Source organism: Benincasa hispida, chromosome 5 (genome assembly GCF_027475165.1).
Source record: "Benincasa hispida cultivar pf3 chromosome 5, pf3_genome.v1.1, whole genome shotgun sequence".
NCBI lineage: Eukaryota > Viridiplantae > Streptophyta > Magnoliopsida > Cucurbitales > Cucurbitaceae > Benincasa > Benincasa hispida.
In genome coordinates this window covers 62,255,908-62,276,053 of record NC_143482.1, presented here as the reverse complement: position 1 = coordinate 62,276,053, position 20,146 = coordinate 62,255,908, and positions in this window count along the sequence as shown.

The window sequence follows — 20,146 nt, the reverse complement described above, 5'->3', positions numbered from 1 at the left end:
GTAGTTGTAGTTATACTATCAAACTTTCAAACGTAGAAATTGAACTCTCGAACTTACACAAGTGTTAAAATTAGACCCTAACTTATAAAATTGTGGAAGTTGTAACAGTTGTATAAGTACAACTTTGTTGATTTAATTTTTATCATTTGAGGGTCCAATTTCTAGAACTATTGTAAGTTTGAGGGTTTAATTTTAATAATTGAATAAGTTTGAGGGCTCAATAATCGAAAGGTTGAGGGTGTAATTGAAACTACCACATTCTTCAAGAGCGGTTTTTGCAATTTACTGTTATTTTAGAGTACTTAAAAAGTCAATCCAAACAAGTCATACACCTCCTTGACTAGTTAAAGATGATGATGATGATAATGATGAAAACTATGAAAAATACTTAGGCGCATAGCAACCTACACTTATTGTGCAACTTACTTAGTTATTCAAATTAGCCACATGACAAACTTTTCTTTTTATTAGAATAGGAGAATATTTTTAAATTTTTTTACTATATAATTAAAGAGTTGCATTCGGCCCTGATTTAGGTTCTAAAGCTTGGAGTTCATATGACTGTGTTTAGGGCGGAATGTTATTTTGTCTAAATTAAGAAGTCTTATTTAAGGTGTTGAGTTACGTTCTAAAGTTAGGGCTATATGATGCGATTTTTCTAGCCAAAATAATATATTTTTATGGTAATTATTTATTTATTTTTCTTGAAAATATTTTTAACCAATAATTGTGCACATATTTTTTTGAAAAAAGTATAGTGACTTTTTTTTACGTACGCATGTATTGTTTGGGAGTTTTAAAAATTAAAATTTAGGGTTTACTTTTTAATTATGCAATTTTTGTTTTTTTGCTAAACTTTTTGTTTAACTCTTCAAATGCACACATATTTTCCTATAATTTTAATACTTAGTTGAGATGTCAACTTAAAACCTTCAAATATATTTTACAATTTTTACATGTAACCATTGTATTTGAGGCAGACAAACTATTTTTATTTTATACAAATAACAAAATTACAATATAGTTTCAAATTAGTGAAATGTATGAGTGTAATATGCGCGCGCGCACAAAAAAAAAAAAAAAGTAGTTCATTGAGGGGTCTAGGGCTTTTTATGGCATCTTGTGCCAAATTGTAGGTTAGGGTTTTATTATGTATGCATGTTGGTGTGTGATCAAACTTTCACATTATTTAGATAAGGGGATGATTGTTGGTATATAAAGGATGACAACTATCACCAATGGTATGATATCTTTTTTTGGACAAGACTAAAATTAAAGTCGTGAGGGTTTATGCCCGAAGTAGACAATATTATACAATTATGAAGATATTTGGAGGTTTGTTATCCATAACAAGTGGTATTAGAGTGATACTATGCCCTTACTTAGCCATGTTGGTAAAATCCTCAGCTTCCAAACAAAGAAGTGAAATTCTTAGAAGATGTAGTCATATGGTGGTATCCACAAGTGGTTGGCACCATATGTGGTAATCTGCAAAGTTGGACATTGAAGGTGGTCGTTAGAGATGATTGTTGAAGGTGGCCTTCACCAAAGGTGGTTGTCGAAGGTGATTGTCAAAGCATGTTGCTGGAGTGAGTTAGAGTAGTCATCAACGATGGTTGTAGCTGAAGTTGGGCATTGGGAGGTAGTTGCCACAAGTGGTTGTTGGACTTGGTCATCAGTAGTAGCCGACAAGTGATGTTATTGAAAACATTGGAGGGAAATATATGAAAATGAAGTTTTCCAATATAAATGTGTGAACTTCAATAATGAACACTATAGAAGTTGGTGGACTAAGTTATTTTATACCAGCTTCACAAATTGGTAGGCCAAACATTAAACTCAACTCAACAAATGTCAATACCCCAAATACCCCTTAAGAGGGATGCATGAAAATATGTGTGATCTAGACTACATCGAAGTATTAGTCACAAACTACCTTACGTTCAAATACTTCAATTTAATAATAATAAAAGCAAAAATTGGTTCTTTACTAACTATCACCTATCTCTTTACATTTCATTTATTTTTCTTCATTCACAACTCACAACTCCACCCCTAATTCTCCATCTTCACTCGTCTATTCCTTAAATTGTAATTCAAACCACTTAATTGATACCATGGTGCTATCATTTATCTTTATATCAAATTTTTATGAATAAATAATTCCATTGTGATACTATTTATCTGAAGTCGAATGATTTAAATCTTTAATCTCTTAGTTGAGAATGTATGTCTGAATTAGTTAAATTATACTCAAGTTCAATGAGAATTTGAATTTTGGAAAAGAAGAAAAAAAAAATAGATGTTGATATTTCAAGTACATTAAATATTAATTTAAAAATGAATTGGATTATCTAATATATCATGAGAAAATGACAAAAGGAGACATTCATTGTCAAACATTAATGGGCCCTCCCCTATCATTATTGCATGGCCCATCAGCCTTTATTGAGTCTTAAGACAATGACTTCAATGAGAATGGATAAGCTCTTTTTTTTATTTATAACTATTAAACTCAATTCTCCATCTCTTTTTCCCCCTTTTTTTTTCCCTTTTCCTCTCTTTTTCTTCTTCTTCTTCCTTTTTCTTTTCAAGGATCCAAAAAAAATGCTTTTCCATTTTTCTTCTCTCAGACCACTTATAACTTGCCACGTTTACAAATCATCTATTAACACGTGCTCGTATTGTCCTACTAGCTTCGACCCCACGTGACAGTAAAATCAACGGTGCAAGTCTTACCACGTGGAGAGCATCGAGTACCCTTTACTAGAAGGAATTCTTTCTTTATTCTTTTTTTTTTTTCTATTTAAAATTATTATTCGTATTCTTTTGTTTTTTCAAATCTTTTTTTTTTCGGTTAACGTTTAGCCGCCGGTAGGGTTGAATGGACATTTGACTCTTTTTAATTACTAAAAAACAATTTTCCTAAAATCAGGTCTCTGATTTATATTACATTAGAGTCTATATGTACAATTTCTTTTAAATAATTGAAACTTGTGTTTACATATTTAATTCTTATATTACAAAGTTCAAATTCAATGTTATTAAATTAATAGGCTTAACCCAAGAGGAGGTGTGACACATGTGCATGCCATGAATTTTGAAAGAGTAATCCAATAAAAAAATAATATATAATAAACATAAAGGAGTATTTTTCGTAATTAATTATAAATTAAAATAGTAATTTAAATATATATTTCGAATTTCTAGATACATTTTGAGGAGGTTCTCAAAAAGAAAAAGAAAATAAAACTATGATATTTTTTTTTCAAAAATATAAAGTACAAGTAAATTAAAAGGCGAGATGTATTTCGATGTCTTTCAAAAAATATCCCACATTTCTGACACAAATAAAATAATGGAATAATTGGGAAACTAGCATAAGAAATTTGGTTAATAGAGAGAGAAAACTTTTGACTTTGCAGTTCCTTGATAAGAAAGATAAATGATTTTTTAAATCTGTTCCTCCAATCAAATAACATAAACAATCATTTTTATTCCAACAAAAAACACAACTTTTAAATATTACACATTTTCCAAAAATAATAATAATAATAACAACAATACGTTATTAACATATTTTTATATATTTTTTTAAAAAATAAATTATAATTAGACATCTAAGAACAATACACAAAAAATAAATATATTTTCAAAAAATAAAAACCTAACAAAAACTTTTGACTAATAACCATTCATTCCTTGTCATGCATGCATGGGACTATTTTTCCTAACTTCGGTGTTTTTAGATTTGAAAGTTGAATTTATTTATTTTGATTCAAGTAGTTTCAAATTTGTTAAATTATTTAGTTCCTCGAAAGTTTGAATAAAATAACAATTTTGGTTAGGAGTAATATCTTAGAAGATGTTTGAACAGTAGATATTGTTTGATGAATATAAATATTAAATGGGTAGATTTTAAATGTTTGATATAATTAACGTCCGTGTTGATTTGCAGGATAACTAAATTAAATTAATGTGTTTGATTTACCAATTTTATATATAAAAGCTAAGACTAAATAATTATTTAATCGAGAACAAGTAAGGTAATCATAATTAAATTTAATTATTTAATATATTGTTATATCGATTAATTATTTAATCACTTAAAATGTCAATAAATTAATATTTTTAATTAAATATTATTTAAATTATTTATTAAATATTAATTAATTAGAATAGTAATAAAATTTATATTAAATAGTTAAGATAATATAAAATAATGAAGATGGGAGGAGCTCTAAAATAATGAATATTGTTTAAATTATTTTATATTAAATAGTTAAGATAACATAAAAATAAATTTTTTATTTTTTTAAGTACAATTAATGAAGATAGGAGGAGTTCTAACTTTCAATCTTAGAAAGTTTTATAAATATTGGTTCCTAGCTATTAACTAACGTGAACATAATTAAATTCGACTATAATTGATATGTATTTATTCTCTCAAAATTAGGGGTTTATGTCTTCATAATCAACTTGTTGAAAAAAAACCATTATAGGAAACACAGATTATCTAACTACAAACCATTGAAGAAAAAAAAAAAAAAGTAAAAAGACTGAAGAAAGTTAGCTGTCTCTTTTTTTTTTCTCTTCAATGGTTTGTAGCTAGATAATTTGTTATATATATATATATATATATATATATATATATATATATATTATGAATATAATTCAACAAGTATATTAATTTATATTTTCGATTTTGAGGTCAGAAATATGATTCTATCATCCTACAGATTGTAAAAAATATATATATAAAAAAAATAAATCTAATTCGGTATATAAGATGAATGAAAATGTGTTATGTATTTAATACGATAACAATAAGAGACTATTGGTAAGGTTTGACCAATGTCTTAATAATCAAATTGAAACTATATACCATATAATCTGGTTAATTTATTTGCTAATAGTTGAAACTAAAAAAGTATGAATTATTGTAATTGGATGATTGTCATCCATTATAACACAGACATTGCAAATTACAAATATGAACATAGCTCATCTAATCACTACAAGAAATCTAACGTCTCTCGATGTCACAATTCGTTGGAAAAGAATAGAAAATGGTCGGAAAAAATCCGTCGGGAGAAAAACTCCTGACGCATGAAAAAACGGCGTCGGAAGTTAGTCTGAAAACTTCTGACACTTGATATACGACACCGACAGTTGGGGAACTCTCGACGCCCTATACATGCATCGGGAGTTCCCTAACTAACTACCAACACCGTTTTCTATGCGTCGAGAGTTCTTGAACTCCCGACGGTTGTTTCATGCGTTTGGAGTTTCGGAACTCCCGACGGTTTATTTGATGCGTCGAGAGTTACAAGAACTCCCGACACAGTAATATATGCGTGGGGAGTTCCTTCATTAGTTGAAAATTGTCTATCAAATATTTTTAATTTATAGTTTGTAATTTTTTTAAATTTGATCTGAATAACTTGTAAAACATAATTAACCAAATAAAGATTCACATAATAAATAAAACAACGAAAATGAAGTTCATACTATAACAAATAAATAAAAAATTACAATATCCTAAAATAAAACAAAGTCGATACTAGAACTTCATAAACATTCATATCACAAATACATAAAAGAAATAAAATGAAAACAACGTCTAGAACACGTCTGGAACACAACATCTTCAACAATCGTCCCAGCTCATCTCCGAACAGCATTCTACAATAAAACAAAAACATTCAAATGTCATAATCGGTAAACATCTACAGCACGTTCAAACTTCATAAACAAAACGTCCACAACACATTAGAACTTTGTAAACATTCATAAACACACAAGAACTCTAAGTTCCACAACAAGACGAGTGTAATGAAACTCTACCCACCCCCGTGATAAACATGAAACCTCCTGAACATAAAAAAAGACACAAATATCATAAACAAGGACCAACACACATAAAACTCAAACTTTGTCCGCAAAATGGTTTAAACCAATCTCAACCCACCCCCCACAACACAAGAACTCCAAGTTCAACAATTATAGTAGTAGTTAAGAAGATCAAAGCCATAAATCTTTTGAAATATAATGTTGAAATATAACTTTATAAGATGTTTTGGCTGAGCTATGCTCAAATTCGTGCAAACATAATATTGTGGGTGAATTTGGACCTTACAAATTAGGTCAAAAATCAGGAGAAGATAAAATAATTTAAGAACAAGATAAAGTAGACTTGGTAATAAATCTAGGTGCTACCTAATCATTAATCCAATTAGATTTAATCTTATATTGTTTGGAATTAGGAAAAACTCATTCTAATTCTAAAAGAAGATAAACCCTAAGTTAATTATCCAATAAAAATATCATTATAACTCCATATGATGTAATTAAAATTTTCAATTTCTTCTTCATGATAGAGTTCTCATTTTGACTTTGGCATCGAGTTATTTTCTTTGTTTTGCCGATCATCTCTTCCTCAAATTAAAAATTTACCATTGTTGTCATGTGAATGTCATAGATTTTTTTTCTTATCTAAATTTTGATAAAATGAAAATTTTTAAAATTTAAGGATATAATTGAAACTAACCTATAATTTATGGGTACTTTTATATATATATATATATATAATTTAACCATATTTAGTCAATTGAAAGCCATCCCATTCCATATTTGATAGAAGCAAACGTGTTTGGCTGAATCTCTTGGTCTCTTTGTTAGGTAAAGATTGGGCACGACATTTGGTTCCTCTTATGCTTAGTTAATATAATATAATACAATGTTATAATTCATCATATTTGATATTTAATTAATGAATATAATTAATTTACGTGCTTATGTTGGTTGGTGGAGGCACCATATAATATATATTAAGTTATTTCTTCTAACAAACACATAAGCTTGTGTATATATATCTTTTCATAAACTAAAAATATCTTGGTATATACTCCACGACTCATTTAATTAAATTTATAAAAAATAAAATATCTCAAATTTATTTCTTTTCATATATGTTTCTCGGCTGTCTTAGGATTAATTTTAAGGAAAAAAATAATCAATGTTTATTTCTCCATATATTATTCAGTTGGAGTCTCAATCAAAGAAGTGTATGCCTTATTATTATTATTATAAATGCTTTCAAGTGAAGAAAGGTAAATTTTTTAGTTGTGAATTTTATTATGAATATTATAATAATAAATAGATGTCCCTTACTTAGTGTCTCAAAGTCACATGTCACTCTTCATGTTGTCCATGTGCCTTGTAATTATTCATGTTTGGTGTCCATGTAACTTCACATCTTACTTGTCACTTTGCCTATATAGTGGCATTTGGTGGATCATAAAATTACATACAGGTGAGAATTCTACTCCAAAATTCAACTACATATTATCCAATTTTATAATTTTAATTATTTTATTATATATCATATTTTATATATTTAATATTATTGTATTATATTTGTTTTAATATTATATTTATTACCATCCGTGCTCCTCAAATTTACAGCACGTTATCAGCACGAACTCCTGCCGTTTTTCCCGCTAAAGGTAGGTCCTAAAGGTATGTCGGTTTTTCCCTTTTCATTATAATTAATAAATTTAATGTTATTTTGCATATTCAATATCTATTAAATTTCTAACATAAGTACAATATTTTATGATAATGTTGTCATGACAAATCTCACAAAACTAGAATTTGTTGCCCTTGATATTAACGACAATAATTATTTGTCATGGGTACTTTATGCCGAAATTCGCCTAGATGCTATGAACTTCGGACAAACAATTAAAGAAGGAAATACGATATTCAGTTAGGACAAAGCAAAAGCTATGATTTTCCTTCGTCATCATATCCACGAGGGATTGAAAATGAAATATCTTACAATAAAAGATCCCTATATATTGTGAAAAATTTTGAAACAGAGGTATGGTCATAAAAAAAACAGTTATTATTCCTAAAGCTCGTTATGAGTGGATGCATTTGAGGTTACAAGATTTCAGATTAGTAAGTGATTAAAACTCCGCATTATTTAAAATCAGTTCAAAATTGTTGTTACGCGGAAAAAAAATTAATGATGATGATATGTTAGAGAATACATTTTCTACATTTCATGTCTCGAATATGCCCCTACAGCACCAATATCGAGAGAAAGATTTTAAACAATATTCTAAATTAATTTCATATCTTCTCGTGGCCAAACAAAATAACGAGTTATTAATGAAAAATCATGAATCTCGATTAACCAGAACGATACCATTCCCTGAAGTGAATGTTGTGAATTTTAATAATAATCGCGGTCGAGGTTGTGACCGTGACAAAGGAAGAAATTATTATTATTTCCGTGGTGATCGTTTTAATCATTCAAATTAAAACAAAAAAACAAAAACAACAACACACAATGATGATCACAAAGGAAAAGCTCCACAAGATAAAAGTTCAAAAAGTATTGAAAATAAATGCTTCCGATGCGGAATGAATGGACATTTGTCACTTACTTGTTGTACGTCAAAACACTTAGTTGACCTCTATCAAGCCTCCCTGAAGGAAAAAGAAAAAAATGTGGAAGCAAATTTTGCATGCCAAGATAATGATATATTTGACCCATCCCATGTGACAAATTTGGATGTGGCGGACTTCTTTGAATATCCTGAAGAGAAGATTGGCGCAGTTGATGGAACATCAAGTGTTTCTTTTGATTTTGAGAATATCTAGACTTAATGTTATTGTTTTATTTTATCTACCTTCATGTTTTTAGTAGCTTTTGTATATTTTAAGTGTTGATTTTCTTATTCTAATTATTTTCTTTTAATGAAAAAACATAGATCATTTTCATATGTTGGGTATTTAAAAAATGAGCAAAGAAGATTTATGTTGGGTAGACAGTGCAACTACACATACAATACTTACAAGTAAAAAAAAATTTTTCCAAACTGACAATACTAGAAGCAAAAGTCATTATGATATCAAGTTCTGCAAACTTGATCGAAGGTTTTGGAAAAGCAAATACTATTTTTTACAGGAACAAAATTTACAATTGACAATGCATTGTTCTCTAGTCAATCAAAGAAAAATCTTCCAAGTTTTAAAAATATACGTTGCAATGGTTATCATAGTGAGACTAACAGTAAGAATAATGTGGAATATCTATATATCATATCCACTGTCTCAAATGAAAAACGTATATTGGAAAAGTTGCTTGCATCTTCTGGATTATATTATACTCATATATGAGTAATTGAAACATATGCAACAATGAACCTTAAGTTCATGAATCCAGACATATTTACAATTTGGCATGACCGATTGGGTCATCCAGGATCTATAATGATGAGGAGAATTATTAAAAATTCAAATGGATATCCATTGAAGAGCCAGAAAATTCTTCAATCTAATGAATTATCATGTGATGCTTGCTCTTGAGGAAAATTGATAATTAGACCATCACTAGCTAAAGTGGGGACTGAATCACCTGCATTTTTAGAACGAATTCATTGTGATATATGCAGACCTATTAACCCACCAAGTGGACCATTTAGATATTTTATGATATTAATAGATGTATCCAGTCGCACGTATGTTTATTATCAAGTTGAAATCTTGCATTTGCAAGATTACTTGCTCAAATAATTAAGTTAAGAGTATAATTTTCTGATTATACAATTAAGATTATTCGTCTTAATAATGCTGATGAATTTACATCCCAAGCTTTTGATAATTATTGTATGTCAATTGGGATAAGTGTTAAACATCTTGTAGCTCATGTTTATACACAAAATAGTTTAGCAGAATCATTCATAAAACATTTGCAATTAATTGCAAGACCATTACTTATGAGAACTAAGTTTCCTTCATATGTATGGAGGCATGCTATTTTGCATGCAGCATCACTTGTAAGCTAGTAGTTTATCATAACTACTCGTCATTACAATTAGCTTATGGTCATGAGCCAAGTATTTCCCATTTGAGAATTTTTGGGTGTGCAATACATGTTTCAATTGCTCCACCACAACATGCTGAGCTGGGTCCTTAAAGGAGGTTAGAAATATAGGTTGGATATGATTCCTCATCAATTATTAAATATCTTGAACTCCTGATGGGTGATGTATTTATTGATTGTCATTTTAATGAGACAAAGTTTTCAACATTAAGGGGGAGAAATTAAGAAATTGGAAAATAAATTGCATGGAATGCATCGTTATTGTCTCATTTAGATCTCCGTACAGATCAATGTGACTTAATTACTTTTTTTGCATCTATAAATGTATTTCGTAATTGATTTGTTATATTTCGCAAATGACTTGGTTGGGGATGTAAATACTCATGAAAAAAATCATTGTCATGACTAGTGAGGAAAGTGAAAAATCTAAAGATAATAATAAAATTTCAATAAACTATGTCATGATAAGAAAAGATTGGCTTCAGGGGAAATAAGCAATCAAGACAGAATTAAACTCACTTTAAAAAAGTCAGGTTTTTGGACCTATAGTTCAAACACTAGAAGGTGTTAAACCTGTGGGATACAAGTGGGTACTTGTGAGGAAAATAAATATAAATAATGAGGTCATAAGATATAAAACAAGACTAGTTGCACAAGGTTAAATACCTTGTATTAATAATGAGGAGACATATTCTTCAGTGGTGGATGCAATTACACTAAGATATTTAATTGGTTTGACTGTGTATAAAAGTTTGAATATGCATCTTATAGATGTAGTCACAACATATTTATATGAATCTTTTGATAATGATATTTATATGAGAATCCCATAAGGATTTAAGGTACCTGAAATATATACATCAAATTCATGAGAATGGTATTCAATAAAATTACAAAATCACTATATGGATTGAAACAATCAAGACGAATGTGGTACAATCGCCTGAGTAGATATTTATGAAAAGAATGATATTAAAATAATCCAATATGTTCGTGTGTTTTTATAAAGAAATCACAATCAGGATTTGCTATTATAACTATATATATTGATGACTTGAATATAATTGGAACTCATGAATAGCTTTCAAAGGAAATAGAATATCTTAAAAACGAATTTGAGATGAAAGATCTCGAAAAAACAAAATTTTGCCTTGGTTTGCAAATTGAGCATTTAGCAGATGAAATATTTATTCATCAGTTAACCTATATAGGAAGAGTTTTGAAAATATTTTATATGGACAAAGCACATCCATTAAATATTTCAATGGAAGTCTGTTTATTGGATATAAAGAAAGATATATTTCGACCTCGAGAAGATAATGAAGAACTTTTTAGTCTTGATGTACTGTATCTTAGTGCAATTGGTGCACTTATGTATCTTGCTAATAATATAAGACCAGATATTGCATTTTCAGTAAATTTATTAGCTAGATATAGTTATTCTCCTACAAAAATACATTGGAACGGAATTAAGGGTATACTTTATTATCTCCGATGAACAATCGATATGAGTTTGTTTTATTCAAATAAATCAAAATTTAATCTAGTTGGTTATGTAGATTCTGGATATTTATCTGATCCATACAAAGCTATATCTCAAACAAGCTATCTGTTCACATATGGAGGAACTGATATATCATGGTGATCAGTGAAACAGACTGTAACGACCACTTCCTCAAATCATGCTGAAATTCTTGCAATTCAGGAGGTTAGTCGATAAGGATAGCAAAATTTCTTGCGGGGTCGAGTCCCCACGAGTCTTTGACCCGATCGGAGCGGAGAATCCCCAGTTTGACCGGGTATGAGGGTCAAATTGAGGATTTAAATCGGGTCCCCGTCCCCAAACTCGATCTCCTCCCTCGACCCATTTTTAAAAATTGTTAATAAGCGGAGATTTTTTCCCACGGGGACGGGGATGGAGAATGTATCCCTACCCCGTCCCAACCCCGTTGCCATCCCTACTAGTCGAGAATGTGTATGGCTAAGGTTAATAATTCAGCAAAACGTGTGGCTTGTATTCTAATAAAAATCTTTCAACAATATTATATGAAAACAACACAGTTTGCATAACCCAAATCAAAGGATGATATATTAAAGGAGATAGAACAAAGCATATTTTACCGAATTCTTCCTACACTGATGATTTTAAAGAAAATGACGACATCATTATACAACAAATTTGTTCGAATGATAACCTGACAGACTTGTTTACAAAGGCATTACCAACTGCAACTTTTGAAAAATTGGTGCACAACATTGGAATGCAACAACTCAAAGATCTTAAGTGATGTTTTCGTGAAGGAGATTAACTATATTGTATTCTTTTAGGAGTATGTATTATATGTATGTACTCTTTTTTCTTCACTAGGGTTTTTTCCATTAGATTTTTCCTAATAAGGTTTTAATGAGGCATATTATATATATATATATATATATATATATATATGGACATCTAAGAGGTAGTATTATGAATACTATAATAATAAATAGATGTTTATTGCTCAGTGTCTCAAAGCCACGTGTCACCCTTCATGTTGTTCATATGCCTTGTGATTATCCATGTTTGGTGTCCATGTAAGTCCACATCCTACTTGTCCCTTGTGGCATTTGGTGATCTTAAAATTACACATATATTTGTGAGAATTTCACTTCAAAATTTCACTAATTTACATATTATCCAATTTTATAATTTTAATTATTTTATGTTTTTAGTTGTTTTATCTTATATGTTTAATATTATTATATTATATTTATTATCATCCATGTTTTTATTATGCTCCTCAAGTTTACGACAATTTTGAAATTCTTCTGACATTTTAGTTAGTATATGTCTAACTAATTGAATTATAATCCATTTGAAAATGTAGGTCATTTAAAGTTAAATATCGTTAAATATTTTTAATGAAATAGTCATATATTCTTAAGTAAAAAAATTTGCTCAATTCTTTTCAAGAAAAAAAAAATCATTACCAAATATACTTTTCTAGTAGATAATGCTATTAAAACATTATATTGACAAAATTGAAAAAATAGTGTGTTATTTTAAGTTTCATTTATCTTATATGCATTACAATTCACTTATCTTATATGCATTACAATCTCTATTTATTTATTTTATTTATTATTGCTATTATTTTGATTTTTTTTAAGTATAATGAAGATGATGGTTCGAAACATAGAGTCACAGACAGATCTTAGTCGTTAATATATTTTTCAAGTTAATTGAACTATGTTCCAATTTTTAAACATTACAAATATCACTATTGTGTGGGAAAAAAAAAGTAGTTTTTAACTATTAACTATAGATTTACCAAAATTTTGATTGATTTAACTCCATTATTGAAATCTCAATACCAAACTCTATATATATATATATTGTATTATTATTGTATCAAAATGAACATAGCTTAACTAGCCTAATGTACGTTCATTTGACATATCATTTGTATTATCAACTTCAAATTAGAGATTCGATTCTTCCACTCGATTCAAGATGTATATATTCTTATAAGATCCTTTGATTAGGTAGGAAAAAAAATTATTACTCGAAAGTTTGTCACATCATTCTCTCTAAATAAATAGAGAAAATACAAGAGAAGATGAGCATGATCAAATAAAAATATCTATCAAATTTAATTTTTTTTTTTATAAAAAAAATTACTATATATTTGATTCTCACTTTCTTCTTGAATTATTACTTTTTGTCGGAATCTTATATTCAAATAAATTTCTAATCAAGTATCTAAATTTATTTTAAAATGTAGAGATTAAATGGATATAGTTATTAGTTTCAATTCAACCTTCTTGTTTGAAAATGTATAAATTTACGTTGGTCGAATAAATAAATAAAAATAATAGATTGTTTAAGAAAATAGAATGAACGGCACTAATTATGAAAAAAGTCAACTAACGAGATTCTCGTAAAACGTGTTCTATAAAAATACCAAAGATAAAGAGCTAATTTTACGTTTCCATATCATAAGGGGTTGCCCACAAACCAAAAACCTTATCCTATACTTTGTTTTTTAAAAAAATAAAATAAAATGGTTAAAACTAACTGTTTAGTCTTTAGATTTTTAAATTTATAACAATTTGATTATAAATTAGAAGCAATTTAGTTCTTATATTTTAAAATTTTATTACAATTTAGTCTTTCCCACTAAAAAATCTTATTAAAATTAAATGTCGATTTCTATTACATAATAGCTTATATAAAAAAAATTTGATCTCTGATCATTTGATTGATCTAGTTGTATAGAAAAAAATATTAAACACTATCAAAAAAATTTACGATAGAGACTAAGTCGTTACAAATTATAAAATATAACGATTAAGTTGTTATTTATTGAAGTCTAAGGTCTAAATTATTGTTTCCATAAAAGTTAAACCAAAAGTGTTTCTTAATCTTTAAACTAATAATTTTAAAATACCATATTGGTTCGTGTACTTTGAAGTAATTTTTATTATTATATAATTTTATTACTACTTTTAATAAATTTTGAATTTAATTGGTCGAAGTTAATTTTTATCAAAATTATTTAAATAAAAATATTGATTTTCATACGAATAATACAATATATGTGATTAAGTTGTAAAATTTATAGTGAAAATGTTAATATATAACAAAAAGTTCTTTAAAAAATCAACAATAAACTAATCGTAACTAGTTTTTTTTAGTACAATAATGCAGGGTGGAAAATTGAATCTCCAACCTCTAAAGAAAATAATTATGACAATATATATAACCGAGTCAAACTTAATTTGATATAAAAACTCAACTTAAAGTTTATCGAAAATATGTTACTAAAATTATATATTTGAAATCGAAAGTATAAACACTAAAATAAATATTGAAATGAAAATAGTATTTTACTTTTTTTTATTTATATTTTTTATCTTTAAAAAAAAGAATCAGATTCTTTTTTGTTAATCGTGCAAGCAATATTTTTTCCAATGGGGATTAGATTAAATTTTAATTAAAATAATTTGAATATTTATTTCTTGGGCTAACTTTAATGGTAAGCGACTAACATGTGGGATTCAAGAATCCATTCCTTTGCCCTACTAATTCATATATATCCATATATTTTATTATATATATATATATATATTTGTTTCATGATAATTTAAAATAATATAGAATGTTCACAATCATGAACTTTATTTTATCATTATTTTTTAGATGTTTATATTCCAATATTTTTTTTATGATGCATTTGATTTTTTTTTTTTTTTTTTGTGACCTTTTTGTTTTGTTTTGTTTTGAAAATATTTGTCATTCTTGATTTTGTAGAAACAGTCGTCTTCATTGTAAAAAGAAAAGATGTTTTTTTTCTTTAAACAAAAAATAGAAAAAAAACAGAGGAAAGAAAGAAAAAATAGCATTCTCTATTTTTTTAAAAAAAAAAAAAGCTTAAATTTATAGATATTATTTTAAATGACAAAATTGCTGAAAATATTTTCAAATTTAGTAAAATGTCACGGTCTATTAGTGATAAATGATACTAGTCTATCATTGATAAACAGTGACATTTTACTATATTTATAAATATTTTGGTTCATTTTTCTATATTTAAGAACAACCTTTAAATTTATGTATAGGTTATAAAAATATAAAAATTGAGGCTTCTTTAAATAGTTTTTTTTTTTTTCCTAAGCTTTTCTTGCTTTAGATCAAAATTGTTTGCCATGAAATATTATGATTTTGTAGATGTTTATTTGGGAAAAAAATGCTTGTAGAAGTTGAGAAATCACATGCTAGTGAGAGACAACTTTGTAACATAAAAAGTAGGATTAAAAATGATTTAAAAGAATTAATAAATAATACCTATACCAACAAACTACATTTTTCTTTTTAATGGTTCAATCATAAGAACTCTAAAATTAAACGTGCTTAACTTAAAATAATTATGGTTATTCTTTCTCTTTCCAAATAATAGAGAATAAAGACAAATGAATAATTATTAGATAAAGTGATTTTAATTTAGTGGTAATTAGCATACACTAATTGACCTATCACATAGCATCTTTTCCTTAAGGTCGAAGTTCAAATCTTTAGGCACTCACATTTATTGCACTAAAAAACAGTCATGGTGCATTTATAGTTACAAATCACAATAATATTTGAAAGAAAATTTAATGAAACCTACCAAAGTTTAGATCAAATATGCTTACCATATCTCTACAATATAATTAATTAAAGTCGGAGGTTTGATCCTCTATTATATTAAAAAAAAAATAGATTTGAGTTTCAAATAAATCTTCCCCTCGTAGAAAATTACACCATATATCTTACAATTTGTATTTTCTTTTTTAATTATATATATGTGACTGGAGACATGTTTTATTTAAATAATAAAATCCACTGAATAATTTTCTCAGAATTTCTACTTTATGACATATAAGAGTTAACTAGTAGACATATTTTTAGTATGTCGATACTTATTTTATATTTTTGTTTTAAAAAATATTATCATATTGTGTGATTTTTAAATATAACAGGTTGATATTATGTTTGTTTATAATTTTTCATTTTTTATATATACTTTTCAAATTTACAAATGGACTGATATCAACGTTATTTACTTTTTTTGAAAAAAAAATCATAATGTTGTTTTCTTCGTTTTTTTAAAAGGTGGCTTACTTTGTCCATTTCAAAATAGTTTGGCTCGTAATTGTTAATAGATTTTAAAATCAAAATTTCAATTTATTATTTTTATTCAAAGCATCTGATCAATTTCATTAGTTTCAATTTTTAACTTTTTTTAAGAAAATGTTTTGTCATAATCATGTACCGATAAGAAAATAATTTTTTTTTTATAAGTTTTATGTTTAAACCTTTATTTAAACGCAAACATAGGTAATTTAATCGATAAGTTATTTTATTTTTAATGTTTATCAATATTTTAATTACATTTCTAGAAGTCGAAAGTTCAAATATATCTTATTTCTAAGTTGAAAAAAAAAGAGTTTCATTTACGATTTAATATATATATATTTTTTAAAATCCACATCAAAAATATAAAGAAGAGGTAGGAATAAACCAAGATTCTTGACCGCCTAAATAGAAAGAAATTAAATAAAACGTAAGAGGCTTAGACACTAAAATCAAATTCAAACCAGGAATATATCTCTTGAAAAAACATATTCTAAAATAATGAAAATGAAAGGGTAACCCTTCTTACCAGTTACCACATAATAATAAAATAATTAAAATAAAGGCTAAAGTATCATGTTGGGTATCTATATTTAAAATTTTGTGAAATTTAATTTTATACTTTCGAATGTATAATTTTATTACCTATATTTAATTTATTTTAGTTTTTTTAAATATATTTTTTTAAAAAAATATTAAAAAGTACATAAACTAAATTTTTACCATAGAAGTGAACAAACTAAGAGTAAGATGATATTCTAAAAGTCAAAAGATTATCAAATAAAATCTATAAAAACTAGTATATATATATATATATATTAATTTTTAAATGTGATCATGAATACATAAGTATGTGCTTTTAAGAAAGATTAGAACAAAATGAATGATTAAGGAAAGAACACAATTTTTTAAAACTAAAATTCAAAAAATTAATGGCCATTTTATAACAATTTAGATGACTATTGGTTCTTAAAAATTAAGTTTACAGATGATGTTTCCATCAATTGATTAATTTGTTTTGTTGTTTATTTTTTGTTTAGTATTTTAAAAAATAAAACCAAAATTTAACAAGTTAAAAAAATAGTTTTTAACAATTTGTTTATGTTTTCGAAATTTAACTAAAAATTCAAATTCTTTGTTAGGAATGATGAAAACTGTCATAAAGAATCTATATGAAAATAAAAACAAATTTCAAAAATCAAAAACAAAAATTGAAATGATAATCAAACTAGATCTTAATTTTGATATTTTGTATTTTAATATCAAACCTGTAAATATTACTTTTATGTATAACATTAATTGTCTTGTCATAAATTTTTAAGGGTTTCTTAAAACTAAAGCTCATTTTTTAAAAATTAAATAAAATGTAGATTTTTTGTAAATTTAATGATATATTCAAATGTTCTTTAGAAAAAATAAAAAGAACATGGTAAAACCGCCGCTGAGAATATAAGTACAATTTTTCAATATAAAACATTACATATATTTTATCCGGATGTAAATAGTTATCAAATGATTCACCATGGAATAAAAAGGACTATAAATTGAGAGAAGAAATATCAATTTATATCCATAAATTTTAAATTTATATCAATTAAAATCATAAACTAATAATTCTATCAATTTAAATTCTTCACGTTTATAAGTGTATTTATTTATATACCATCAATTATATTCCATTTTGTTAAATATCCTGCGAAACTTATAATTTTATTAATTAGACTCATAAACTTTTAAAACGAATTATTTTTACTCTCAATTAGGATTTCATCTTAATATTGGCTACACGTAAATTCAAACAATTCATTTTGATAATTCAACATTTGAAGTCTACTTAATTGCAACAATTGACGCATAGGAGAATTTTGAAGATAATTGAAAAATAAAATCTAAATTTATTATCTATTTTAATTGAAACAATTATAAGTATTACACGATATATTTCAAACAAAATCTGAAAGAAAATGCAAATCACTACACTTATAGAAGTCATAGTTTAAATTAATGCAATTATTGATTCATAATTTTAATTTGCACAACTCTATAGTTTATAGGTATAAATTGATTTTTTTTTTTCTGAGAAAAAATCATACATATAAAGTTATTAAAGAAAATATAATTTTTTAGTACCTACAAATTTACAATAGAAAAATTACCTTTTTAGTCTTGAGTTTGAAAAATACGTGCATTTGATCCTTAAGTTTGCAAAATGTATTTTTTTAAGTTACCAAGTTAAAAAAAAAAAAGTTCGAAAGATCTTTATAGTAATTTATAATTATTATTTTAAAGTAGAGATATTTTTTCTAAAAAAATTACATTTCTCTCTAAAATTATTTTTTAAATATATATTTATAATTCAACATTTCATATAATTATATTGGATGAAAAAAAAAAAATTCAAAGATCTTTTAAATATATTCTTAAAAATTTAGAAATTAAAAAAATACATTTTAAGAATGTACGAACCAAAATGTACTTACTCTAAAAATCGAATAACCAATAAGGTATAATTTAAAAATTGGAAAACCAATAACACCTATATTTCAAAATTTATGGATAAAAAAGGTCGTTTACCCGTTTAAAATTTAACGGACACAATAACTGCATCTTTTAAATACAATTTTTTTAATTCTTTTTTAGGCCATATTGTAATCCCCTTTTAAGAATTAAGCATAATTAAATATGGCAAAAACATGAATATTATTATGGGAATACAATTAATTTACACCCTTGTGTTGGCAAAGTTGGCTGCTTTCTATTTTAAACTGCCAATTTCTTAAAAACAAAATTTTAATTGCTAATTCAAGCAAGTTTATTTGGCCAAGATATTAGCAACTCTTCATTTTCAAATTCCATACATATTGTTTGTTTTTTCAAATGAAAAAAGAAAAAAATATTTGGATGCAAGCTAGACTAGCCTTTTTTTTTTTTTTATAACCCATCAATTATCCAATTAAAATCATTTTTATTTCAAATTTAAATTGTTATTTTTTTTGTTGTGCAATAAACGGTTAGTAATATGTTATAGGCTACACGTATTCATTGTCCAATGAAAAATATTTAGGAACATATTGAGTTGCATATATTTTTGTACTATCCACTCATTTGTCCAATTACAAGTTGTCATGTGATAATATTTTTTATTTAAATTATACATTTTTATTTTTTATCATCATGATTGAAGGGACACACAAAGAACCAAGTATTACAGTTTCAAAATCTACCTCATTGTCTTTGTACTATCTTAAAAATAATAATACTAATAAATAAAAAAATAGACATAAATAAAGCTTGATTCATTATTCACCTCAAAACAAATAATAATAATAATAATAATAATAAATAAATAAATATATAAATGTTAACATAAATTTGGCAAGTTTTAACTTCTATCAAACTTTCTTTGAAAAACCATTGCAAAATATTGTCAGCTACTTCAGAAACATAGTACAAATTGTACAATTTAAATAGAATTATAGAGAAAGACGACACAATGAGTGTTATTTTTTTTTTTAATAAATTAAGTATATTTTCTTTCAATTTCTTATAATGATTTACATATTTACCAAATATAATAGTTGAATTATTAGCCA